The sequence below is a fragment of the Henckelia pumila genome, unplaced genomic scaffold, assembly GCF_033568475.1.
Source record: "Henckelia pumila isolate YLH828 unplaced genomic scaffold, ASM3356847v2 CTG_429, whole genome shotgun sequence".
In the NCBI taxonomy this organism is placed as follows: Eukaryota; Viridiplantae; Streptophyta; class Magnoliopsida; order Lamiales; family Gesneriaceae; genus Henckelia; species Henckelia pumila.
This window is the reverse complement of record NW_027331826.1, coordinates 280,276-295,657: the sequence shown is the minus strand read 5'-3', so window position 1 is coordinate 295,657 and position 15,382 is coordinate 280,276.

Here is a 15,382-nt window from a genome sequence, read left to right as displayed (position 1 = left end):
ATTTCTAGGTGGAAAGCCTTGGACTTTGCAGCTCTCAAGCATAGCTCTGTTTCATTCTTCAATGTTCAGAAACCAAAAACGGTTGTTTCACGTTGGCGATTAATAATATTTGTAACATAAAAACTATTACTTTTGATAGAACAATTAATATTTGGAGAAATTGCATATATCACCCTTGTGAAATTTCGAGTTTGCTAATAACTCCCTATGAAATTTTTTTAAGCTAATAACCCCTTGTGATTCAAAATTTGTAGCATACACACCCTTTCCAGTTAAAAATTGACAAAAATACCCTTACTTAAATAAATAATTAAATTAATTTTATTTTATAATTCTATATTTAATTGAGTAAAATAATCAAATTTTGGGGCGTTTTCTTTGGGTTTGGTAGAATAGGGTTTGCTAAATATTTTATTTTGTGTTTAAAAGTAGAGTGTGTAGTGTGTACATGTGTAAGTAAGTATAAGTGTAAGTAATTAAAAGTAGGTGTGTGCGCTTTTAAAAGTACAACTTTTACTTACTAACTTACACTAATAAAATTCCTATTTTAAAAAATCCTAATCAAAAATATTAAATTGGGTTTTACTAATCCGGGTTTAAGAAAATTCTAATTTTCAAAAAAGTTAAAGAATAAGTCCAATATTGCAATACTAAAGAAAATGATTTCTGATACCCGGAAATTTCTAACTTTTGAATTCCCTTCTAAATTTCCTCTTACCTCCTTACTAAACTTTTAAAATAGAAATTCTTGGAATTTACCGCTAAAATCTGCCATCGCCGAACGCCGGAACCGGAAGTCACTGTCTCAAAATTTTCAATAATAAAGAACTTAAAATATTTGAGCACTTAAACTTTAAAAAAAATTTAAGCAGTTAATTCCAAGCAATTAAAATCATAATTATTAAAAAAAAAAAAGAATTTTAGGCACTATCTTAGGAATTAAAATCAACACTTTAAATATTTTGATGTCACTACAATAAATGGAATATTTAAATAATAGCAGAGCGATTAAAATAATTTAAACAACTAGACAAACATTAAGAATTAATTTAAATAAATACACAAGCAGTATAAAAACTTTTAAAATGATTTGGACAGATAAAAGAATTTAACTAAATAAGCTAGATATTTAAAATCATTTAAATGAATAAACTAAACAATTAAATAAAATCATTTGAATAAATAAATGATATTCTATTAACACATAATTCAAATAAAAAATTTAAATCAATTAAACTTAAAAAATAATAATCATAATATTTATTTTATTTAATATATGCAAATTAGTAGATTGGATTTTAGGTACTACAACTAAGGTACTAGAGGAACACTGAGGAAGCATATGCGATCGGGTTACAACTCTTCGAGATGTCCAATTGTATACTAAGTTCTTGAAATATAAATTCAGGTTGTGCATATAATAATTTGGGAATTTTTGGTATTTTCAGACCTGCGGTCGAGTTGAACTAGAGACTTGAGATATATTGTCTTCAGGCGATGTGTTAGAATTATTTGGTGCTTCGAGACGATCTAATCCGATAAGTGGATAATAGCTCGTAGTATATTTTGACTTGAAGTGTAATTATAGATTTCTTAGTCGTTGCGTAAGGTATTGAACGTAAGCTCAGGATCATTAAGTGTAGCACTGCTAATAAGCGGCGTGAACCTTTAGAATTTCAAATTGGGTTATTAAGTTGTTCTTGAAGGTATCATTGTTCCGTAATATTAACGAATTGGGAATATAAGGAAATTAACTTGTTTTGTCGGCCCTTATGTGACTGTCGAGGTAGAATTGTATAGTCCCTTAGCTATCCTATTTTAGAAAATTTAGTGTTAGTTACCAAATATTTTGAGGACTAGTGAATTTCTTAAGAGCTCGAGTCATTTATTATATGAGTTAAGTTTAATCGTTAAATAGACTTTGAGCGTAGTTTCGTTGTTAGAAAGCTTTTAAGTTATGAGTAAGGTCGACATAAATTATTTATTTGGGTTTACGGATATTTATTGCTTGAAATTGTGATTTAAGATTTAAGGTTATTGAACTAAGAAAAAAAAATCTGATATTATAAGATTTTAAGTGACGAATTAAAACTCTTAAAGTCACATGAGAACAGTGATTAGAAATTTTTCTTAGGCTACAATCATTTGGCGATAAATAGGAATTTGCAAATTTATTTTGCAGTGGGAGTTAGTTAGCTCCTTGCATTGTAGGTGTTGATAAGCATCAGAGTGCGCAGCGAAAGCTAATTTGGGACAACTCTTGTAGGTGCAAAGTTGGAAAACTTAGTGTTGATCTGGTCTAAGGTACCCGGACATAGTTAGAGAGTCTTGAATTTCGAGGACGAAAATTCCATTTAAGTGGGGAAGGAATTGTGACGCCTAAAATCCAATTTACTAAATTACATGCATTAATTTAATAAATATTATGATGATTATTTTTGCGTTTAATTGACTTAAATTCTTTATTTGAAATTATGTGCTAATAAAATATTTTATTATTTGTTCAAATGATTTTATTTTACTAACTATTTAATTAATATTTTTAATTGTTTAAGTTTATCTGTCTAAATGATTTTATTGAGAAATTTAAATTTTGTTAATATTTTAAAGGTTTAGGCTTGCATAATTAAATGGTTTTAATTTTAATTGTTTAGTTTATTCTCTTAAACGATTCTAATTGTCTAGTTTATTCATTTAAATAATTTTAACTATTTAGCTTATTTGTTTAAATATTTTCGAGTGTCCAACTTATTTATTTTAAATAGTCTAAGTTTAGCGGTTAACTATTTTAAATTATTATTTTTAACTATTTTAAGTGTCTAGCTTATTTGTTTAAAACCTTTTTAATTGTCCAAATCATTTTAAAGATTTTTATTTCCGCATTTTAATGATTCTCCCTTTGGCTTATGTGTTTCTTCTTGTTTTGTTGACATGTTCATCACGTTTTCATGGCATGGGACGGTTCTGGTCTGCTGGGTTAGGTTCGAGGGGTGCCTTAGGTCCTTTTTGGTCGAGTGGTTCTGGTGGTATGGGCCATAGGGGGTCTAAAGCGAAGCTAAGATAGCAGATGGGGGGAAGAGTGCGCAGATTAGGGTTTGTGGAAGAGGGTCGCGTTCTTCTTTTTCAGGTTGCATGCTGGCAGGGTTAAGGTCAGGTTAGGACCGCCCAGACGTGGGCTACGTCTGGGCAGTGGTGCTCCGGCCAGGGGCGGCCGGAGCCGGGCGGCAGCAGGCCATGAAAGCCTGCTGCTTGCGCAGCGTAGGGAAGGGGAAATGGGGGATCGGGTTTAGGGTTAGTGTGGATCCGGGTCGGGTCTGGAAAGTCATGGTTATGTTAGTTGGGTTCGGGTTCGGGTCCGGGTTAAGTGAGTCGGGCTCGGGTATTTTTATTTTTAAGTTTTAAGTTTAATTAAGTGTTAAATGGGCCTAATTAAATCCCAAAATTTAATTGGGTTTCATTTAATTATTTGGTTTGAAATTAATTGTTATTGGGCTTAATTAAATTAAATTAAGTTAGCCCGATAATTTTTATGGGCTTAGGAGCCCATGGAAGTTATTGGGCCAGTCTTTGGGCTTTTGGGCCCATTGGGCCAGATTAAGTTGTTATTGGGCCAAGTATGTGCTAATGAGCTTTAATTGATTTATTGAGCTTAGAAATGTGTTAATGGACTTAAGTATGTTAATGGGCCAGTCTCAGTGTTAATGAGCCAGAATTTAAGAAAATGGGGTTGAGTGTTAGGGCCAGCAGTTCAGTACAAACCATGAGAAATTGCATGTGTCCTAATTATATATTTAATTATTTTATGCATAAAAGTTATTTTAGTATTTATATGTTAGTATAAAAATTAAATTAAATATATATTAAGGACACACATTTTTATTTAATTACATGCATTCATGAATTAATTTTTATGGCATGATTTAATGTTTAAGGTTGAGCAAGAAAATAATTTTATGTTGGAAGTTGAAGTAGTGTGACAATTTAAGGGGGGCAAGCCCCCACATGTTAAGGGTAGTTTACTGTCAATTTAAGGGTAGTTTACTACCAGCAAGAGGTGATTCGTCACCGCCGCATACGTTGGTTTTAAGAGACTGATCAGTCGAACCATTTAAGTTTAAGGTTACACTATGGATATGACCATGCGATGTTAGAAAAACGGTATGCTCAACAATGTTTATGTATGTATTATATGATTATATTTAAGATCAAGTTTAAGCAAGATTTTAAGTTATGATTCACGATTTTTTTTAAGCATGCTCATTCATGTATATGTTATGTATTAGTACTTCAGTGATTTAAATTATTTTTAATCCTTGTTATGTTAGCATGTTGGGCCTCTAGGCTCACTACACTTATATGGTGCAGGTGAGTACGTAGAGAAAGATGTAGTACCTACCGGCGGCGAGGACGTATGAGCGGACAGACAGTGATCCCCCGCAGCCGTCGTTTGAGTCATTATGAATATTTTAAAGAATTTTAAACTCTGTTATTTATTTATTTCTTTTAAGTCTTTTCAGTGGCAAATTTTAATACTATTTTATTAAGTAATTTATTGCATGCAAACTTTTAAGTTAATTGTTTTGACAGTATTTTATTTAAGTTTGACTCAGATATTTAAGTATGAAATGTTGCATTTTATTTAAGTTATTTTTAAATCTGTTTATTGTTGTGCATATATGTATGGGCATGTATGTACATTTATATTACTTAGGATATAAAAATTTTTTTTTTTTCCGCGTATGCTATTTTAGAAATTTTGGTCGTTTCAATACCAGTGGTTTGTGACTTTCCAGATGTATTTCCGGAGGAGATTTTAGGTTTGCCACCAGTAAGGGAGATTGAGTTCGGCATTGAGTTAGTGCCAGGGACTGCACCGATTTCCAGAACTCCTTACCGATTGGCACCGTCAGAAATGAAAGAGCTGCAGAATCAATTGCAAGATCTTCTTGATAAGGGTTATATTCGACCTAGTGTTTCGCCATGGGGAGCCCCAGTACTGTTTGTCAAGAAGAAGGATGGCTCGATGCGGTTGTGTATTGACTACCGTCAGTTGAATCAAGTGACAGTGAAGAATAAGTATCCTCTTCCGCGGATAGATGATCTCTTTGATCAGTTGCAGGGTACTTCTGTCTATTCGAAGATTGATCTTCGGTCTGGGTATCATCAGTTGCGAGTTTGACAGGAGGATGTTCCTAAGATAGCATTTTGTACGCAGTATGGACAATATGAGTTTCTAGTGATGCCGTTTGGTCTGACGAATGCTCCAACTATTTTTATGGATCTGATGAACAGAGTTTTCCGCGACTTTCTGGATAAGTTCGTGGTGGTGTTCATCGATGACATTTTGGTGTATTCTCGCAGCATGGATGAGCATGCCTACCATCTCTATACTGTACTGCAGGTCTTGAGGGAGAGACAGTTGTACGCGAAGCTGAGTAAGTGTGACTTCTGGATTGACCGAGTTGTGTTCCTTGGTCATGTCATTTCTCAGGAGGGCATATCTGTTGATCCTAGCAAGACAGAGGCTATTTTGAATTGGTCACGTCCGACTACAGCTTCTTAGATTCATAGTTTCCTTGATTTAGCAGGATACTATCGTCGTTTTGTGGAGAATTTCTCTCAGATAGCTAAGCCTTTGACTCAGTTGACGAAGAAAGACGTTTCTTTCGTTTGGTCTGATGCTTGTGAAGACAGTTTTCGTGAGTTGAGACGTCGTCTGACGACAGCTCTAGTTCTTGCTTTACCGTTTGGATCAGGTGGTTTTGTAGTCTTCACTAATGCTTCTCTCCAGGGTTTGGGGTGTGTGTTGACTCAGAATGACCACATGATTGCTTATGTCTCCAGACAGCTGAAGACTCACGAGAAAAACTATCCCGTATATGATTTAGAGCTTGCAGTCATTGTCTTTGCTCTTAAGATATGGCGTCACTATTTGTACGGAGAACGATTTGAGATCTTCACCGATCATAAGAGTTTGAAGTACCTGTTCACTCAGGCTGAGTTGAACATGCGGCAGCGTCGTTGGATGGATCTGTTGAAGGATTACGATTGTGAGATCAAGTACCATCCAGGTTCTTCAAATCCTGTTGCTGATGCGCTTAGTCGCAAAGTCTATGCGAGTTCCCTTCGTACCAATTCGGTACGGAAGGCAGTGGAAGAGTGTTGTTCTTCAGGATTCACATTCCGTCATAAGAAAGAACAACAAGGGATTTGTGTTTTTTTTTTGCTTGTAGAGCCAGCGTTGTATCGACGAATCCGAGAAGCTCAGAATTCTGATCTAAAGACGCAGAAGTTAACCCGTTTGGCTGAGGGTGATAATACTTCTGGTTTCCATTTTCAGGGAGATGGTTTGTTGTGTCTTTCTGGTCGAGTTGTGGTACCCGAGGATTCTACTTTGAGGGATGAGATCTTATCGCAAGCTCACCGCAGTCGATTCTCTGTACATCCAGGCAGCATGAAGATGTAAAAGGATCTTCGCACTCGATTTTGGTGAAAAGTGATGAAGCGCAGTGTCTATCATTTTGTGTCCCGATTCCTTGTGTGTCAGCAAGTCAAGGCAGAGTTTAGACGACCTGGAAGGTTACTTCCTAGCCTAGAGATTCCTGAATGGATGTGGAAGCATGTGACGATGGACTTTGTCACCCACTTGCCTATGTCTTCCAGGAATTGTGATGCTATTTGGGTTGTCGTGGATCGGTTGTCGAAGTCAGCGCATTTTCTTCCCTATAACCGCGATTACACCTTTGATAGGATGACGCAATTGTATGTGCGGGAGATTGTTCGATTGCATGGGATTCCGTTGAGCATTTTCAGCAATAGAGATCCGAGATTCACCTCGAGATTTTGGGGTAGTTTCCAGCGAGCCCTTGGTACTACTTTGAGCTTTAGTACGGCTTATCATCCAGAGACGGTCGGACAGTCGGAGCGTACTATTCGCACTCTAGAGGATATGCTTCGCGCGGAGGTGATGGATTTTGGTCCAGCGTGGCATGATCATTTACCCTTGGTGGAGTTCGCCTACAACAATAGTTTCCATCGCAGCATTGGCATGGCACCATTTGAGGCTCTTTATGTACGTCATTGTCGTACACCTTTGTTTTGGGACGAGGTTGGCAAGCGTCAGGTTGAGGGTCCTCAGATGATTCAGCAAATGATTCGTGCAGTGGAGTTGATCCGACGCAGGATTAAGGCGGCCCAGGATCGACAGGATAGCTACGCGAACACTCACCGGAGGCCCATACACTTCGAGGTGGGAGAGCATGTTTTCTTGCGTGTGTCACCTTTCCGGAAGGTGATGAGGTTTGGTCGCAAGGGTAAGCTGACACCTAGATTTATTGGTCCTTTCGAGATTCTCGAGAAGGTTGGGGATGTGGCTTATCGTCTGGCCTTGCCACCCGATCTTTCGGAGATCCACAATGTGTTCCACGTGTCCTTGTTGAGGCAGTATGTGGCGGACGAGTCGCATATTTTGCATCCGACCGAGGTAAAGGTAGATTGGGATCTATCGTATGTGGAGAAACCCCTGCGGATTCTTGACAGGAAGGACAAGGTACTTCGTAACAAGCGTATACCGTTGGTGATGGTACAGTGGCAACGCAGAGGGACAGAGGAAGCTACTTGGGAGTTGGAGAGCCGGATGTTAGCCGAGCACCCCGAGTTATTTTGAGATTTTGTATTTCATTATATCAAGCTATACTTGTTCAGTTGTAATAAGATTATTTGGTTGACTATTCCTATTTTCCTCTAAGACTTAAATTTCGAGGACGAAATTTCTTAAGTGGGGGAGAATGTAGTGACCCGAAATTAATCGAGGTAATTAAGGTAATTAATTACTAAAATGTACATAAATAGTCCAAGGTAGATCGGACGGTCCGAAGAGGAGTTCGGAGGATCCGAAGTGGATCGGAAGCTCCGAAGTCAGGATCGGAAGCTCCGATCGAGATCGGAAGCTCCGTCGGCGAGATCGGAAGCTCCGATCGGATTCAGTGTAGACATCATCGCTGACGTAATATCGGGCAATCGAATGCTCCGAAGAGGGGTTTTGAGGTTCCGATCATGATCGGAGGGTCCGAACCGGGTTCGGAGGCTCCGAACTGTCTCTATAAATAGGGGATCCAAAATTCATTTTTCTTCGCACCAATTCCTCTCTTCTCTATGATTCCTAAACCTTCTAACTCAGATCTAGGGAGATCTAGGCGTCCTATCGGTAATCCGAAAGTGGCTTAGTGATCTAGGCATCGTCGCGGAGCTATGGCCTAGTTTTGAGGCTATCGACAGCAAAGGGCTAACGACGGACGAAGGTATAGCTTTGGCATCCTAAAAATATTTAGGAGTACGCTTTAGCTTAGTTAAGGCTTTTAGAGCTTTATTGTTGATGCATGGATATTTGCATTGTAGTAGCAGTAGACTGGACTAGTAGGCTTGGAGTATAGGCCAGTGGAGCTAGGTTTGTCCAGCAGTGTTAGAGGTACGTAAGTACTGACCGAGATAGCCCGCATGATATATTTGCATGTATGTTGCATGAGCATGTGCTATATTTTTATCATGTTTTATCGCCTTAGCACATGCATGATTTTACGTATGACTGCATCTGGAGAGATGTGAGTCATTGACAGTCTCCATAGCGAACTATGATCTCATTTTGGACTCGAATCAGGTATGACAGTTTCCATATGGGGCTTGTATCCTGTTTTGGATTTGGGTCAGGATGGGATTGGCTCAGCCCTGATATGGAGTATACGAGTACCCCGCGGAGTCGCTCTCTAGCTGGTACTGTATATTCTCGGTGCCATGAGCAAGTGTTTTCACTTGAGTTTTAAATCATTTGTGTGCGCATATTTGTATTTATATCATTGCTTTGTATTGAGCGTTCTAGCTCACGCCCCTGTGTTTGGGTATTCGTTGTGTACCTTGTGGCGGGGAAGGTTTGAGGCTGGACGGTCCAAGCGGCTCTCAGCAGGATTGAGCTTGGGAGGGTGTGAGGTTGTAGAGGGTAGGGATTTATTTACCCTGAACCTTCGATTTGGTTGTATTACAGTACTTATACACTTGTGATATCGTCGGTTGTATTCTGCCGATTGGATTTGTTGTATTTTAATTATCCACACTTTACGCTTTAAGCTTTTATTGCGTGCGCTTTTACTGTAACTCTGATTAGGTAGTGGATTCGGGTTGGGTCACTACACCAAATCTGGCTGTGCCCCTGAATGGTGAAATCTTCAAGAACACTCTATCTCCCTGTTCAAAAGATAATGGCCGACGTCGAACATTCGCATATCTGGCTTGTCTATGCTGTGCTGTTCTCATTCTTTGCTGGATCAACTTCACTTTCTCAGTCATATGTCTAATCATATATGGTCCCAACTCAGGCACCTCTGATACATCATCCCAATATAATGGCGTTCGAAACTTCTTCCCATACAAGGCTTCAAATGGATCCATCTCTATACTCGTTTGATAACTGTTGTTATAAGAGAATTCCACAAGTGGTATAGAATCTTGCCATGTAGTACCAAAATCAAGTACTACAGCTCTAAGCATATCCTCAAGAGTCTGAATAGTTCGTTCAGATTGTCCGTTAGTTTGAGGATGATAAACAGTACTCAATTGTAAGCGCGTACTGAGAGCTTCTTGTAGGCTATGCCAAAAGTGCACAGTAAATCTAGGATCTCGATCAGATACAATCGACTTTGGCACATCGTGCAGTCTTACCACTTCTTGAATATAGAGATCTGCCATTTGATCATGACGATAAGTCATTCGGTAGGGAATAAAACACGCAGATTTCATCAACCTGTCAATGATCACCCAAACAACATCACATCCTCGGGATGATCGTGGCAATTTCCTCACAAAGTTCATGGAAATGTGGTCCCATTTCCATTCAGGAATAGATAAACTCTGCAACAAGCCACCCCGTTTCTTCCTCTCAGCCTTCACCTGTTGGCAATTCAGACATTTAGATACAAAATCAGTCACATCAGACTTCATTTGTTTCCACCAATACTGATTCTTCAAGTCATTGTACATTTTTCTGCCTCCAGGGTGAATACTGAATCGACTAAAATGAGCTTCCTTCGAAATATTCTGTCTCAAGTCTGAAAGGTCGGGAACAACAATTCGATTATTCACATACAAGATATCATCATTAACCTTGTATTCAGACTGATGTCCTGATTTGATAATTTCAATCGAGTTTTGTACATTCAAATCGTATTTCTGTGCTTCTTTGATTCGTATCAACAGTTCTGGTTCAGCACTAATTGCACAAATTCTTATCGGTCTTCTATCTGTCTCAAATATATATCCAGAACTACAACAATTTTCAATAAAATGAGATATACCTATAGTAGACAAGGATAAAGCACATACTTTTCTACTTAAGGCATCTGCTGCTGCATTTGACTTTCCTGGATAATATTTGATTTCACAATCGAAATCCTTAAATAAATCGAGTCATCTTCGTTGTCTCATATTCAGTTCAGATTGTGAAAACTGATACTTCAAACTCTTGTGATCAGAAAAAATTTCGAATTTCTCACCATATAAATAATGTCGCCAGATCTTCAATGCAAAGACGATCGCTGCCAATTCAAAATCATGAATTGGATATCTGACGTCATGTGGTTTCAGTTTTCGAGAATCATACGCTACAACATGTCCTTTCTGCATTAAAACACATCCCAAAACCTGATGAGAAGCATCACAATATACAACAAAATCACCAGTACCTGAAGGGATTGTCAAGACTGGTGCTGTAGCCAACCTCTTCTTCAACTCAAGAAAACTGGTTTCACATGCTTCAGACCACACAAACGGTGCATTTTTCTGTGTAAGCTGTGTAATAGGCTTTGCAATAGACGAGAAGTCTCGAATAAATCGACAATAATATCCAGCCAAGCCTATAAAACTTTTGATTTCTGGTACAGATGTCGGTCTCTTCCAACTGATCACAGCTTCAACTTTACTTGGATCAACAGAAATACCATCTCCTGATATAATATGACCCAAAAATACCACCTGTTTAAACCAAAACTCACATTTGGATAGCTTAGCATACAGTTTCTCTTCTCTCAATGTCTTCAAAACTGTTCTCAAGTGGTCAGCATGATCACACAAATTCTTAGAGTATATCAAAATATCATCGATAAATATGATCACAAAATCATCTAGATACTTTTGAAATACTCTATTCATCAATCCCATAAATACTGCTGGTGCATTCGTTAGACCAAAAGGCATGACTATAAAATTCATAATGGCCATACCTGGTTCTAAAAGCAGTTTTAGGGATATCCTCGTCTCTTACCCTCAATTGATGATAGCCGGATCATAAATCAATATTCGAATATACTGACGAACCCTGCAATTGATAAAATAAATCATCGATACGAGGTAAAGGATAACGATTCTTTACCGTTGCCTTGTTCAATTGCCGGTAGTCAATACATAATCTCATTGATCCGTCTTTATTCCTAACAAACAAAAACGGAGTGCCCCAAGGAGAAACACTCGGTCTAATGTAACCTTTGGCTAACAGATCTTCAAGCTGCTCTTTTAGTTCTTTTAATTCAATTGGTGCCATACGGTAAGGTTCTTTCGATATCGGTTGCGTACCTGACATTAATTCTATGCTGAAATCTACCTCTCGAAATGGAGGCAATCCCGGAATCTTGTCAGGGAAAACATCAGCGAATTCACTAACCACTGGCAAGTCAGCCAATTTCGGGCTAGTTTTCATCGTATCAAATGCATAAATCAGAAATCCTTCTGCTCCTTTTTGCAACAAATCAGTCATAGCAAGAACATATATCAAAGGAATTCTGGCTCGTGAACCCTTACCATAAAATTTCCACTCATCATCCATCTCCGGTCTGAACCTTACAATTTTCTGAAAGAAATCAACTGTGGCTCTGTAATTGGTTAGAATATCAATACCAATGATACAATCAAAATCAGACAACCCAAGCACAATACAATCAATCTCAATCTCATGACCCTCAAACTGCAATGTACAATTTCTGACCGACTTCACTGATATAATACCTCTCCCCAAAGGAGATGAAATAGATACTACAATAGCTAAGGGTTCAACAGGCAACTCATTTAATGCAACAAATTGCTCATAAATAAACATATGTGATGCACCAATATCAAATAATACATAGGCAGGATAACTAGAAATGAAACAATTACCTGCAATCACATCATCTGGTGCAGCTTGTGCTTGCTCTTCAGTCAATGCAAACACTCTAGCCTGTTGCCTCTGTTGCTGGCTTCCAGCTTGACTTCCTCTAGTATGGCTCTATGATGACGGCTGAGGTTGGAATGAATGAACTGAGGAGGCTTGCCTCTCGGGCTGTGTCACTGATCGAGATGATCCAGCACCCTGTGCACTTCCAGAACCTCGCTGTGGACATACTCTCGCAAAATGACCCGGTTGTTGACAAATGTGACAGGTGCCAAACACTCCTCTACACTGTTCATTAGTGTGACGTCCTCCACATTTAGTACAATAGACATCAGAAGTACCAGATTTCTGTCCACCTTTGAACTGTCTAGACCCACTCGAACTCAAAGAACTACTACCAGACCTCTTAAACTGTTTGCTCTTTCCCTTGAAGAAATTTTTCTTTCCACTGCTACTACCTCCTGCATCAAATCGAGGTGGTGGTGGAATCTGTGGCTACTCTTGCGGCTGTCTCACTGGCTGCGGTACAAACTGTGCTCCTCGTTGCCTCAATATTCCTGCTTCAGCTCCTTTTGCACAATTCAAAGCATCAGCAAAAGTATTGGGTCGTCAACATTCACTAGGGTAAAGACATCAGGATTCAAGCCATTGATAAATTGATTGGCTTGAGCTTCATCACTTGCAGTGATATGCGGAGCAAACTTCAGTAAGCTGGTGAACTTTGCAACATAGTCTTCAATATTCATTTGTCCTTGTTGCAAACTTGCAAACTCCGCTCCATTGTCCTTACGATAAGAAACAGGAAAGAATCGCTGATAAAAAGCAGTTTTAAAGACATCCCAAGTAATAACAGTACCTCGTTGTTCAAATGCTCTCTTCATCGCTATCCACCAATTTTTTGCAAGACCATGTAGTTGATGAATTACTAGTCTCACACGACGATCACCTGTATAGTCGAGGGACTCGAATAACTGCTCAATATCCTCTAGACAATTTTTACAATCCACAGCATTCTCAGTTCCGTGTAACTTCGGGGGTTTGAATGACTGGAATCGTTTCAGAAGTTTCTCCACCGGATTAGCATCACCAAACACATCAGTAGAAGTACTACTCTGTCCGGGTTCAGGTGTTGTTGCTGGTATCTGTGCAGTATTAGTCTGTTCAGGCTGATTTACTGCCAATGTCTGTCTAAATCTCGGTGCTGGTCGGGGAGGCATATCTGATAATCAACAGATTAGTGTATAGTTCATTATCATATCAAACACATTTCTGTTTCAGGCCCTCCTATGATTAGCATTTTCATGCATCTTCAAGAGATCAAGTTCTGATTCATACTTATTCAATACATGCTGTTACTCAACTTCAGAAAATAAAAAAGCATGTAATTTGAACAACTGTACTACATACTCTTCTCATTTAATCACAGAATCATGTGATCATAAACATCAGAAGGTAATAAGTCATATAACATACAAGTATGAAATCAATAAATAAAGCAATCGAACAGACTCGATCTACCCCGCTCATCTATTCTCAGTCCGAGAAACTTAACGCTCTGATACCACCTGTTGTGGGGACTTCGGGTTGCTAATCTCATCTTAGGGCAATTAACGATGAATAAAAAATTAATCATGTATTTAAAATAATACTCAAACCAAATAATTTTTTTTTAAAAAACTTTTACCTCGCTCGATCGGTTAAATCCTACCGATCGAGCGGGCAAAAAAATCTCATCTCTCGAGTCTGAGCATAATTTGGCCTCGCTCTCGGCTCCAAAAATTTTACTTCTCTGTTTTGCATTTTTAAGGCCTCGCTCGATCGGTGAAATCCTACCGATCGAGCGGCCTCTCTGCCCAGAAAATCTGCAGAAACAATTATGCTGTCAAGACTTGGAAATCTAATCCAAAACCAACTCAAACATGGTTGATAAAATCAGGAACATGCATATATACACATATAATGACTCAAGTATAAATTCATGCCTTTATTACATCAAACGAAGAACATAAGGAGCATAAAACCACAAGCTACACATACACAAAGTCTCAAAAGTGTGCTTCAAGTTTCTAGCTGTCTACTAAGTTTGATACATTCTATGGCATAGTCTTTCAGCTACAAACCAAGTCCTCACTTGCTCAATCTCGCTCCTGAGCTATCAATGTTTTCGTTGACTAGCTCCTGCCCCCTCTGTTGCCATGCACACATACAAAACAAAGCAATAGCCGGATAAACTCCGGTGAGAAAACATTCCCAGTATAATCGACATATATAAAGCGTTAAATAAATCATATTGACTCTATTCATAATCGACTCAACAATAGAGTAAATAACGCATATATCGATTAAGAATTTGTTCATATAACACCGTTGCCATCAAGATTTGTAAACGATCTTGACATGGATATCCATCTATCGTAGTCATTCTTGACTCGAAAATAAGGTCGCCTCAGACCTTGGCATAGAATCAATTCAATAGCATATCATATCATCATCGTGTCGACTTAAACTCAAAGATCCACTACCTGAGATGGATCGATAACATCAAAATCAAATCAAAACAATAAACAAGTATGTGGTTTTGGCGGGATAACTCAAGAAACGTCATTCTCGAGTTTCAAATATCTGACTTGAGATGTCGTCATTATACCTTCGTATTTCTGGGTTCTGAATACTTCAAATCTGAAATATAACATCAAAACATTCATATCAAACTTTGTTCAAGTCTATCATTTCATAATCGATTCATATTCATCAATAATCTTCAATCAAAACCACTTCAAACCTGTCTTCTTCTTCTTTGATTTAAAGTTGAGGTTCTTGAGTCAATAGTCTCCGATTAAACTCTGAAACTGAAAATAAAATTGCTACAACATCAATACCATATCAAGTACCGTCTCAGCTCAATCACCGGCTATCAAAATAATCGCAAAACGCAAATCAACGGCGTAGCGATTGAAAATCGGTAACCGACGAAATATCGAAACCATTTCCGACTTCGAATACAATTCATATGTATATCATATCAGCCATAACAACTCAAAGATCAAGATAAAACAGCTATAACCATCGAACATAAGATGAAAATCAGGATTAAGTACAAGCAACATGAATTCTTCGAGCCGGTTTCGATATCGGAATGCAGAAACGTCAAAAAACATATACATAACATCAATATCTGATATATACCAACTT